This window comes from Mus caroli, chromosome 15 (genome assembly GCF_900094665.2).
Source record: "Mus caroli chromosome 15, CAROLI_EIJ_v1.1, whole genome shotgun sequence".
In the NCBI taxonomy this organism is placed as follows: domain Eukaryota; kingdom Metazoa; phylum Chordata; class Mammalia; order Rodentia; family Muridae; genus Mus; species Mus caroli.
This window is the reverse complement of record NC_034584.1, coordinates 90,659,226-90,672,206: the sequence shown is the minus strand read 5'-3', so window position 1 is coordinate 90,672,206 and position 12,981 is coordinate 90,659,226.

The window sequence follows — 12,981 nt, the reverse complement described above, 5'->3', positions numbered from 1 at the left end:
TCATAAACTGGTCTATTGACACAACTGATTTGTAAACTATTGCTATTGTTTACCAGAATTAAAAACACACAGGATTTCCATTTCTGGGTTGTATATATACTATTAGGTAGTATGCACAAGGAGATGCACCCAAGTCAGCTCATCACAGCGTTCTTGAAAACACATGAACATGCAAACAAAGTTCAGCTGCCCATTGGCTAGATCATGGATTCATAAAATGATAACAGTAAATAAAAAAACGTCGTGTATCAATGAGAATGAACCCACTGTGTTTCATATGACAAACATACGTCTTATAACATAACGCTGAACATCAGAAATGCCCAACAAGAAATGCACCTTGAATCATTTCATTCACATAAATGCCATGGAGAGACAAGGAAGTTGATAAATATTAATCCACCGTGATATACCAAGGGCAGTGCTGGCAAGAGACCCAAGGCAGTGCCCAGGAGGAAGTACACAGGGTTTCTTGGGTATTTGACTAGATTTTCCTTTTCTTAAAAAAAAAAAATGCTGGGCAGTCGTTTGATGGGTATTTGCTTTAGGACAACTCAATGACCTGTAAAATTATATAAAGTGTTTTGTGTTCTCAAAACAACATTTTAAAGACATAACAGGGCCAGTGAGATGGCTCAATGGGTACTAATGACCAAACCCAATGGCTTCATTCCATCCCCAGACTTACATCGTGGAAAGGGAAAAACCAAGTCCTGCAGATTGCCCTCTGATCCCCTGCACACACACCATGGTGCATACCTACCCACACACATAAATAATTATGGGGATATAAAAATAGGAAAGAAGCCAAGAATCAGCGTCATGTTTCTTATGCACAGAGAGGGTGTCATATAGAGACGTCCCAATATTTCAAGGTTAAAAATCAACTCTAAAGAGTCAGACTTGGGATGAAAAAGTTTCAGAGATAACTTAAGCAGGTGGTTCTCAACCTATGTGTTGCGATCCCTCCGGAGGTTAAATGAGCAATGAAAATATTATGCCTGGGGTCACCACAACATGGGGAACTGTGTTGAAAGGTCTCGGTCTTAGGAAGGTTGTAAACTACTGGCTTAGGCTTATAGACTTCCGTTTATGTGTGTACAAGGGACATTTAATGGTAGTAGTCTAAGTCAGCTTTTAAGAGGTCTGTTAGTAAATGCACATTTAAAATGCTAACCATCAAGAAGGCAGAGCGACATAACTTAATTGGCAGACTCTGTCTTAGTTGTAAGTAAAGTTATAGCGTGTTTTACAATAAATGCCTTCGTAGACTAGATGCTACATAATGCTATTAAAGACGTTCTTTGTAAGTCAAACATATCTAACCAGAGGGTTTTGGATGCGGTGGCGCTGAGGAGTTGGCTCAAGCACGCAGATTTATCTGCCGCTGAGTCCCTATGATGTTTCAAAGCTTGGCAATCCTTTACTTGTAACTAAGCAAAGGTGACAGATAAAGGTGACAGATAAACGAAAAAGCCAAACAAAGGAGCGTAGAGTTGGCCCGGAGAGAGAGCTGTGCCCGTCTTTGCAAGCTCGCCAGTGGTCATTGTTCATCAGGGCTCTACCTGCGTGGGCTAATTACGGGCACTGGTTATGACAGTCGGCGCAGCAGCTGTAGCTTCCGTCTCCCACGGTGTTTCTGTGTTATCCGTGTGCTTGTGCTCCCGCACCGCCACGCCACGAGATGCCACGCCAAGGAGAGTCCTCTCTAGCACCCAACAAATGTTATAACTGGAATAGTCGGTCACCGAAGTCCCTGAAGGACACATCCTCATACTGTGAGCACCAGATTTAGTTGTGGATGCATGACGGCTCAGCTTGCCTTACCAAAGATGCCAAGGAGCCTCAAAACCTCCCAATCTCCGTCCACATTCATTGACTGCTTTCTACAAATACTGAGCTGAAATATTTTTTTCCCAGGGCTGCGGTCCTGGCGCCCTATTCTTTGTCTTCCTAGGATGCTTCCAGCTGCCTCAGCTCCATTTGACCCCCGCAAGCACTTCCGGACATCTCCAGCAGGTGGCTCAGCTACGTTCGGTAACATGTCCATTCTCAGTGATTACTAAGGCAGTCTCCTGCCTCCTACCCTATCTGCGCTTCATCAGCCAAGGGCACCCTCACTGGCACTGTCCTATGATCGATCTGATCCTCTGGGGTTTCCATGCTTCTCTAGAGAAAAGGAGCCTTGTCTCTTTTGAGACTATGTCTGTTAAAGACCTATTCAGTCCAAACTGTTGGCACAGTAATGTCTCAGAGCTGAAAGCGATCTCTTTCAGGCTTTAGTCTGCCCCCCCCCCCACCACCACACCGCACCTGTTTAGTCATCTATCCTATGGGGACTAAAAATGGACTTTCCCCTTTGTCTCAATTGAGCCTCTGAAACCTCCCCTCTCCCCAGCTTTGGAACTCTGTAAGCAAAACTTTCCTTGGTGTCACCAAACTGTCTCCTCAAGTCAGTGGTACAAATGTCTCCTACAAATGCCCTGGGTGGGGTGCTTGATTTTAAACCTGACATTTCAACTTGGATGGTTTGTGTGAAGTCTCAAAATGTCCATGAGCATTTCAAGGTTAGGTAGTTTGCTGGTGGCCCAGCCTATGAATGCCTGGCTACTGTAGGGAAGTCAGGACTGGCCCTAGAGTGGAGCAGGCTCAGTGGTACTTCCCTAGTCCACTAAAAGCAGGAGGGCAGGACTGTGGGCTTGCTCAGCCACTTTGGAAGTAACATTATCCAGCTAGCTCTGGTTTTGCGCCACCTTCTGTGTCTAGGCTTTCCCCGCACAAGCCTACTCACCAGGTGGTTGCTAGTTCTTCTGCTTAAGCCAAACCGTTAATGTTTATCAGACCGATATTATAAATTACTGCATCTGCCTTTATGCCTGGCTCTCCCGGGAGCCTTCACAAGCCTACAGAGCTCAGCGGGCATGCTCGGGCTTGTGCTGATTTCAAGAGTGTTCTACACTAAGGAAAATGCTGTCCCGGGTGAGAGACAGACACAGCAGGTGACCTCTCTCCTTGGCTTTTTATGACGAGTCGTGTCCCTTAACTATTAAATTTAAAAGGCATCATTTTGTGTTGGAAATCCATTAAACAGTGGAGGACACCATGGGTGTGAGAGAAACCGTACAAAGAGGGCAGTTTATTTGATGCACACGGGGTCATCTTATGAGAATGAAGGTTTTTTTGTTCGTTGTTTTGTTTTTTGTTTTGTTTGTTTGTTTGTTTGCTTGCTTGTTTTTTTTTTTTGAGATACATATATTTTCGGGTAAATCTTTGCTCTGGGCAATTTCTCATGGAGGAGACATGTAATGAATAAAACAATAGCGTTTATGTGGTTTTGAAATTGCTCAGACAAGCAGTTATTTATTTACTTTATGAGTTAAACACTGCTTCTGGATTGAGGCAGGCAGGGGCTTCCCTGAGGGGACTTGGGACGCTTGGGGTGGCGCGGCTAGGAATGAGCCTTCCTTCTAATGCTGTTCGGCTTCTAGGACAACTGATCACAGCTCGCTTCAGTGGGTGAGGGCCAGAAAGCAAATTACACAAATCTGTCCGCTAAACCCATTAAGTCCAGAAATTAAATAAGAATTAGGCTCGGTAAATAGAGAAAGGAGGGCTTACTTTAAATTGATTGAATCTTCTAGCAAAGCATCGTCAAGTCAGCTGACCCTCTAAGCCCCTCTACTGGCAACTGTCAGAACTGTGTGGCCTGAAAAACAGATTTTGAAATGGCCTTGCTGGGGTGTTCGTTATGTGTTGTTATTTTGAGAATTCAAATATTTCCCTTTTAATTTCAGCCATAGTTTTTGCATGATTATCTTGATCTCATAATTTCTGCTTAGGTTCTGGAAAGGAAATGAATAATTCATCTCCGACTTACAATTCTTGAAACTAATTATTAGGGGGGGAAAAGATAAGAATTTTAAAGAGATTACCCAGGAGTAGGCTAATAAATCACTTAGGTTTCTGTTCTGTTTTGTTTTGATAATTTGGCTTGCTCAGTTAACTAACATTCAGTGATTCACAATATTCACCCGAGGAAATCAAACAGCTTTTATATGCATGCCTCTGGTCCAATATGCACTTCCCCTTCCTTTCCCTTCCCTTCCTCAGCCTCTGCCTCTGGCTTTCCCAACCGCCCCTGTACCTGCCCATTGCTCTCCCCCAACCCCTGTACCTGCCCATTGCTCTGGGGGGGGGGGGGCGGAGACTCTGTATTTCTTTCCCGCCCAAGCCAGTCAGCACCACTTGTTTCCGAGTCTACAGTTTAGCATCTTACCTAATTGTCTTAGTGAGTAAGCGAAGTCTTGATACCAGGCCATAAACAGGTTGCCAACCAGCTACCTTCTTGGGGCACTGCAGATAACTCCGTGAGCATGCTGTATGTTTCGGAGGCTTGGAGAATGCTCCATTTTCAAACAGCCCATGGCCTGCAGTTGCCATACCAGACCTGTGAGGACTGTGAGAACCCACCAAGTCAGCTTCGCTGCAGCACCCAGCTCCGAGGGCCTCTGGCATTTCCTTGGCTTTGTGCAGCCGTGTGCAGCCAGCCTCTTCTGCTTCATGTGACCCAGAGGGACACAAACAAGGCCATTCATTCAGAAGCCCAAACCTCGGTGTGGCTTTCCTCCCCAAACCAGCGGGCCTGGCAGGTTGTCTTCTCGGAGAGACCCCTCTCAATCGCTCTCCTGTCACTACAAATGCCCCAACCTTGAAAGTTCGCTAGGAGAAGGTAGGGGGAAAGGGAGCAAGGATGGGGGACAGGGGGCTCCTTAGCTTCAAAACATTTCTGGGATTAGTTTTTTATGATATAGCTTTCACTAAAAGAGGTTATTTTCCTAGGTGGACTATTGGAACTAACTCTGTTACTCATTTCAACATCACACACACCTTTACTGCTCTCAAATTATAGTTGAACTGTGTATATGTGTGTCTCTCTGTGTGTGCATGTTTGTGTGTGTGTGTGGATATGTGTGTCTGTGTGTTTCTGAGCATGTGTCTGTGTGTGTATTTCTCTGTGTGTCTACATGTGTGGATATGTGTGTGTATGCGTGTCTATATCAGTGTGTGTTGATATGTGTGCGTCTGTGTGTGGATGTGTATGTGTGTTCCTGTGCATGTGTCTGTGTGTGTATTTCTCTGTGTGTCTACATGTGTGTGTATGTGTGTATGTGTGTCTATCTCAGTGTGTGTTGATATGTGTGTCTCTGTGTGTCTGTCTGTGTATGTTTGTGTATCTGTGTGTCTCTCTATATGTGTGTGTATTTCTGTGTGTGTCTGTGCGTGTCTCTGTGTATATGTGTGTATATCTCTGTGTGTATGTGTATCTCTCTGTCTCTCTGTGTGTATATTTGTATATCTGTGTATGTCTCTGCATGTGTCTGTGTATATATGTGTGTATCTCTGTCTCTGTGTGTCTGTGTGTGTAGTTTTGTGTATCTGTGTCTGTCTGTGTGTGTCTCTATGCATATGTGTGTGTGTCTCTGTATGTGTCTGTGTGTGTCTATGTGTGTCTGTGTATGTCTGTGTGTATCTCTCTGTGTATGTGCATCTCTGTGTCTCTCTGTGTGTCTGTGTGTAGCTTTGTGTATCTGTGTCTATCTGTGTGTGTCTCTGTGCATATGTGTGTGTGTCTCTGTATGTCTCTGTGTGTGTCTATGTGTGTCTATGTATGTCTGTGTGTATCTCTCTGTGTATGTGCATCTCTGTGTCTCTGTGTGTGTCTGTGTGTGTAGCTTTGTGTATCTGTGTCTATCTGTGTGTGTCTCTGTGCATATGTGTGTGTGTGTGCCTGTATGTCTCTGTATGTGTCTGTGTGTGTCTATGTGTGTCTGTGTATGTCTGTGTGTATCTCTCTGTGTATGTGCATCTCTGTGTCTTTGTGTGTATACATGTGCATGTGCATACATGTGGAAATAGAAGCTAACCTTGTGTTATCTACCTTTTCCATTGAGACAGAGGTTCTCACCGGCCTCAACTCACTGAACCAAGAAAGCTGGTGTAGTTGGCCAGTGAGCAAGAGGGATCCACTGTCTTTGCCTCCTCACTGCTGGGATCACACCTGCCTGGTTTCATCCTGTTTTCATTTTGTGTACACAGCTTCCAGGGGTCTTCATGCTTCCATGGCTAGTAGTACACTGACTGGGCTCTCAGAAGCCCAGATTGTGTTTGAAACCCCTAATGCTTTGGGTGCAGGCTGCCTGGCTTAAAGTGGCCCCCCTTTTCTGTTTTATTGATTCTTTGTGAGTTTCACATCATAAACCCAGCCCCACCCATCTCCTAGGACCCTTTTATCTGACATCTACCCTTGAACCCCCCCCCCCAAATACACACACACACACACACACACCCAAAGCATAGAAAACATCTCGTTGTAGAAGCTATAGTGTGTCACAGTGTGTGTCCCACGGTGTACCCCTCTGTCCACACATCTTCACTTTCAAATGTTTATTACAGTGAGTCACTGGTCTGGCTCAAGGGCTCTGGCTTCTTCAGCCACACTCTCGATACTGGATCATCACCAGGACTTTTCCTGGTTATCCTGTTGTTGCTCTGTGTCATGAAGATCGGCAGCTTGGGATCAGCAGGACCCATCCCGTCCATGTGTCCCAACAGTTCACAGATGAGTATATTTTGAGGTGGGCCAACTCAAAGCCCTGGATTAGGGCCTGGATGGTAGCTGAGCTGGTCAGCCCACGCTGGTCAGCCTACGGGCTGTCCCTTACCTTTACCGCCAGGGGGAGCTCTTCAGCCCTGCTCTGGCTAGGTCACCTAATACCTTGGAGGCCAGAGACAAGGTCAGCTCTTCTGTTCTGTTCTCCTGTCCTCAGGGCTGGCATGCCTGCACCCATGCCTCCAGAGCCACCTCCACTGTGCTATCCAGGAAAGGTGCAGGGCCCACTCTCCCAAGTGCTGCAGCCAGTGAGGGGCTGGGCTAGTTGTCCCACTCTCACATCCTTGGGTTGGCCCAGCGGTGCTTTCGCCATGAGAGCCAGCTCCTCTGTGCTGCTCCAGCGAGGTGCGGGACCTGCTCTCCCAAGTGCTACAACCAATGAGGGGCTGGAATAGTTCTCCCCAGTATCACAGGTGGCAAGGGAGGAGTGGCAAGCCAGCTCTCCCCGGCTCAGTCCCATGGGGGCTGGCTTACCTGGGCCCCCTCTGCCATGACCACTTCTACTGTGCTGCCCAGGCAAGGTGTAAGGACTACACCCCAGAGTGCCGCAGCTGGTGAGGGGCAGGGAAGGCTCACCCATTGTCGTGATCGAGGGGCCAGCTCTTTACAGTATGTCTATACAACAGACGGCTGGCTTCTGGGGAAGTGTGTGAATCCACCATTAGTGATTAAAAGACGAATTAGGTCAGTGTTGAGGTTCAATTTATGAGAAGTCAGAAACTTAAAAGGTTATAGCTATTACGTTGCTCTAGTTAGAAATGTGCTCATTTCTATTTTTTTTTATTAGAAGACAGGATAAGACTCTTTCATCTTGAAAGAGTTGGTTTCTTGTTCTTAATCTCCAGTCCGGGCCAAGCCCCACCCCAGCAGTCTCTGACATGAATGCCTCTCACATGCCCGGTCTGGAGAGCTACTCCTGAACTCTAGTTTCCTTGATTGCAACTCACTGTCCACAGTGTAGTCAGAACCTAAACAAAAATATAAACACTTAATAGCACCGCACACCACTGTTTGAAAGCAATTTCGTTATGTTCAAGGAAACACATGTGCTGGCTTTTACTCCTTGACAGCTTTAGACTTTATCTACCTGACTTTATATACCTGAGGCCAGCAAACCCATCTTCACCAAGTAAACGTGGACGAACCAGGTCTCCAACTTAAGCTTGGAGGGTGCATAATGGGGAAGGAAGTACAAGGACTTAGCAAAGATAAAAGATCTTGAGGAGCCAGCCCCAACCAGAAGGCTAAATAACCATTACACTAATAAAACCATGAGCTGGCTCTCAAGGGGGCAGTAAAAGGCTTTCACCCTTGACGGTGCGTCATGAGTCTGGAAACGAATCAAATGTCCATCAATAATAGAGCGAGGGGGGTTCTGGTCACTCAACACTATTAATAGAGGATGAAAACTCTACACCTGTGTGTGCTACTACACACTGAAGCCAAGGATATTATTAAAAAGCATATATATATATACATATATATATATACACATATATATGTGTGTGTATATGTGTGTGTGTGTCTGTGTGTGTGTGTATATGCATGTGTGTCTGTGTGTCTGTGGTGATCTTACATATTTAAAATGTATGTATAAACATATGTTTCTTACATTTATTTAAAATGCTAAATGTTTAAAATTCATTTAAATACTTTAAAATATTTAAAACACAAGCAAAGTAACCTATAGTATTAGAAACACAGGTAATGACTGGCTTTGGTACTGTGCTGTGTGATGCTGGGCATCCCCGAGATGCAGTCAACAGGCTATGTCCTCAATGGGAGCTAACATGGGAGTGTCGAGCGCATTTTAGAGACACATTCTAAAGCTATATTATTTTTTTTAAGTGTTATGTGTGTGAATGCTTTGCTTGCTTGCACATATGTGCGCCTGGTGCCCGAGAACATCAGAAGAGAATGTCAGACACCCTGGGACTGTAGTTGTGGATGGTTGTGAACTACCATGTGGGTGCTGAAAATCAAATCCTCTTGCTCTGAAAAAGCAGGTGCTAACCCATCTCTTCAGCCCAAATTGGAGTTATAGGTTTTTAAATGTATATGTTCCAATTGATATTTTTAAAAAAATTTAATCAAGAACAGAATATGGAATGTGTTATCAAAACACTAACAACATAATAGTTAATATTTGTTGATACCTTTGTATACAAACCTATGCTACGCATGCTGCAACATGTAACACCACACTAAACCCAATGAACCTACTTACTAACCCAGCCTAACACGCGAGGGATATAACTGGGGCGGGGGGGGGGTATAAAGGATTGTAGAAGTCACTCAGTTCAAAGCTCATCTTGACCACAATTTTACACTGTCTAGAAGGACTCCAAGTCTTAAAACACGACTCACACCAGGCGTGGTGGCGCATGTCTTTAATCCCAGCACTTGGGAGGCAGAGGCAGGTGGATCTCTGAGTTCGAGGCCAGCCTGGTCTACAGAGTGAGTTCCAAAACAGCAAGGCTACACAGAGAAACCCTGTCTCGAAAAACAAAACAAACAAACAAACAAAAGACAAAAAAACCAACAACAAAAACAACCCCACGACTCACTTTGTGTTCATCACAAGGTAAGTACCTCATTCTACAGCAGACTATGAAAAAATAACATGCAATTACCAGCTTTGGGGTTTTATTTTTGTAGATCCATTCTTTTTTTATTTATGCTTTATCAGAACAATCATTTCACAATCTAACACTGAGCACACAGACCGCATCCAACCCCAGAGTTAGGGACAACTCCTTAAGTCCAATCGAGTTTCACTCTCAAGCTCCTTACCTTTTCCTCATTGTGTGGAGGACAGCAAGAGCTTTGCTGTGCATCAGCCAGTATGTTTTGTCAGAATGGTACGGCTCTAATGTCCTCATCTGAGCAAAATGAAAGTAGCTTACAGAGGATCATTGAATGTAAACCCCCAAATTCTAGAGGAACAATTAAGTACAGAGATTCCATCCAAATTTATAAATAATGATTAACATTTATTATTTTAGAAGTTTAGGCTTATTGTGTGAGTGAAGCTTAATTCGGAAATCCAATCGCTCCATCGAGAGTTTACATCTAACGATTGCTAGAAAGTCACAGCGCAATAGACTTTTGAGAAATCCCAGCTGCATGTCACAGGAAGCACTCGGCCAAGTTCAGGTGGGTGAGATGGTGGCTGGCAGCTCTAGCCCAGTTTCATCTGGAGTGGTTCCACTCTGCGTGTGTCTCAGCTTCTTCAGACCAGTGAGCCAAAGAACGTTCTCATGGTGGCAGGAGTGCCCGAGAAGACACCTTAGGCTGTAGCTCCAGAACAGGCCCACTAGCATCATACCCCTCATCTCATGGGCCTTACTTAACTAACTCTAAAGTCGAAGGATGGAAAAATGATATTCTTATCTTTCAGTGGAAGAAGCTGAAGGTCACACCAGGAGGGTGAACACAGAGGCCCACAGTGCAAAGTCGGGTGATGCCCAAGTAGAAAGAGGTCGCTGGGCTACATGAGGGGTCAACATGTAAAAGAAAAGTCTGTTTCTGTTTACAAACTAACTTTAGAAAAGGGAGACTCTTGCCATCCCGGCGGTGAATCTTGATGTTCACCATCAATACATCCAACTTTAAGACTTGATCACTGTATTTCCATTAAAAAAAAAAAAACCCACAAGATACCACTTACTCAACACTGAAAATTCTATCTGACTAAGTAATGAGAGACTAGAACCAGGATGTGTGTGCGGTCAGCACTCTTAGTTTGACTCTGGGGCTGGAGAAAAATCAACTTACTATCTACTATGTAATAACAGACAGTTGAGCAATTTCCGTAATCAACATTTCTAGTTACACAAAGCACAGCCACTAAGATTATCAGCAACCTCTAAGCCACTCATGTTCTCTAACAGAATTTTTAGGACTCCATAGCTTTGCATTTTCCAACTGACTTTCAGGTAAGAAACTGTGGCCCACACCATTGCATATACTAGCAAGCGTTTGCTGAAAGGACCCAGATATAGCTGTCTCTTGTGAGACAATGCCGGGACCTAGCAAACACATTAGTGGATGCTCACAGTCAGCTATTGAATGGATCACAGGGCCCCCAATGGAGGAGCTAGAGAAAGTATCCAAGGAGCTATAGAGATCTGCAACCCTGTAGGTGCAACAATATTATGAACTAACCAGTACCCTGGAGCTCTTGACTCTAGCTGCATATGTATCAAAAGATGGCCTAGTCGGCCATCACTGGAAAGAGAGGCCCATTGGACNTGCAAACTTTATATGCCCCAGTACAGGGGNATGCCANGGCCAAAAAATGGGAATGGGTGGGTAGGGAAGTGGGGGGAAGGGTATGGGCTGCTTGTGGACGTTGTACATCGTGGTGCGCACTAGGCTCCGCACCACGATGTACAACGTCCACAAGCAGACAGAGAAACCCTGTCTCAAAAAACAACAAACAAACAAAACAAAACCAAAACAAAAAACAAAACAAAAAAAAAACCAAAAAAAAGATGGCTATAAAATCCTGGAAATTAGCTAAAAACTATAACAGGAATTTATAAATACCTATACAATCGATGCTGTTGTGTGTGACAACAAAACTCAGAATATATAATGTTTATAATTATCATAACAGACATAAGATCTAATCTTTGTAGCAAGTTAAACAACCTATACATTTTTTAAAAAATTCTCAAAACTTAACCAAAGTTAGTAAACCGACTAAAAGTAATTGTCAGTAAATCTAACAGAACCTGATGGGAGGGTGTTCTATTGTATTGTCAGTCCATTAGATTAAAATTAGCAGGGCCTGGAGATCTGGTTCCAAAGTTAGAACTCATACTGCCCTTGCAGAGGACCTGAGCCATTCTAGCATGAACATCAGACAATTTACAACGACCTGTAGCAATAGCTCTTGGAGATTCACATGTCTGGCCTCCAACATACTCACATGCACATCCTACACACAGACATCCATGCACACACATGAGTAAAAATAATGAAAATGAGTCTTTGTGAGTGAGATGGCCCAGTGGCTACGGGTCCTTGTTCTTGCCAAGGATCTGAGTTCCGTTCCCAGCACCCATCGAATGCGAGTTCCAGGGGATCTGATACCCTCTTCTGACCTCCACAGACAGTGAGCACATGCAGTGCTCATAAACAGGTGCCCCAAAATGCTCAGACACATAAAATAAGGTAAAGGAATCGTTAAAAAGTGTAATGACACTCCACTCAATTTCCTATGATTTTTAAATCTGACTTGAAAATTATTACAAATTAGTGCCGGGCTGTGGTGGTAAATACCTTTAATCCCAGCACTTGGGAGGCAGAAGCAGGCAGGTCTCTATGAGTTTGAGCCAGCCTGGTCTACAGAGTGAGTTCTGGGACTGCCAGGAGATACACAGAGAAACCCTGTCTCAAACAAAACAAAACAAAACTTGGGCCAGATATATTAATCCCAGCACTCAGGAGGCAGAGATAGGCAGGTCTCTGGGAGTTCAAGGCCAGCCTGGTCTACGTAGTGAATTCCAGGGCAGCCATACTGAGGCCCTATTACGCTCAACCCCAAAACATCTGGAATTATAAGCAATGAAGTGATTGAATTATAAAAATCATACTTCTCCAATATATACTACACAGTTATCAAAAACTATATAGTAATGATATAGAAGTAAAGCACTACAGAAACTGCCGTAGTCCGCTGTGAGTGTTCACGACTGCTTTACATGAGCAGCGTGTGTGTGTGTGTGTGTGTGTGTGCACACGCGTGTGTGTGTGTGTGTGTGTGTGTGCGTGTGTGCGTGCGTGTATGCGTGTGCGTGTGTGTGTGTGCGTGTGTGTGTGCGTGTGTGTGCGTGTGTGTGCGCATGTGTGCATGTGTGTGTATGTGTGTGTGTATGCACACGCGTGTGTGCACGTGCATGTGCACGTGCGTGTGTGTGTGTGTGTGTGTGTGTGTATGCATGTGTGTATGTGTGCCCGTGCACACTTGTGTGCTTTTTAATAAACAATTTCATCTTTCAAGGCTGGAGAGGAGGCTCAGTGGTTGAGAGCACTTGATGCTCTAGCAAACGACCTGAGGTCAGTTCCTAGCACCCACATAAGATATCAGGCATAACGTGATTTGACTCTGATGCCCTCTTCTGGCCTCTGTAGTCACTACATGCACATGGTACACAGACTTACATGCAGGGAAAAGACCCATAAGTAAAATAAAATAAAATAAAATAAAATAAAATAAAATAAAATAAAACCTTTCCAGCTTGTGGCTGTCTTAGTCTCACCCCTATTGAATTAGAAAAGAAAGCACTTCATCTTTTAGTAGC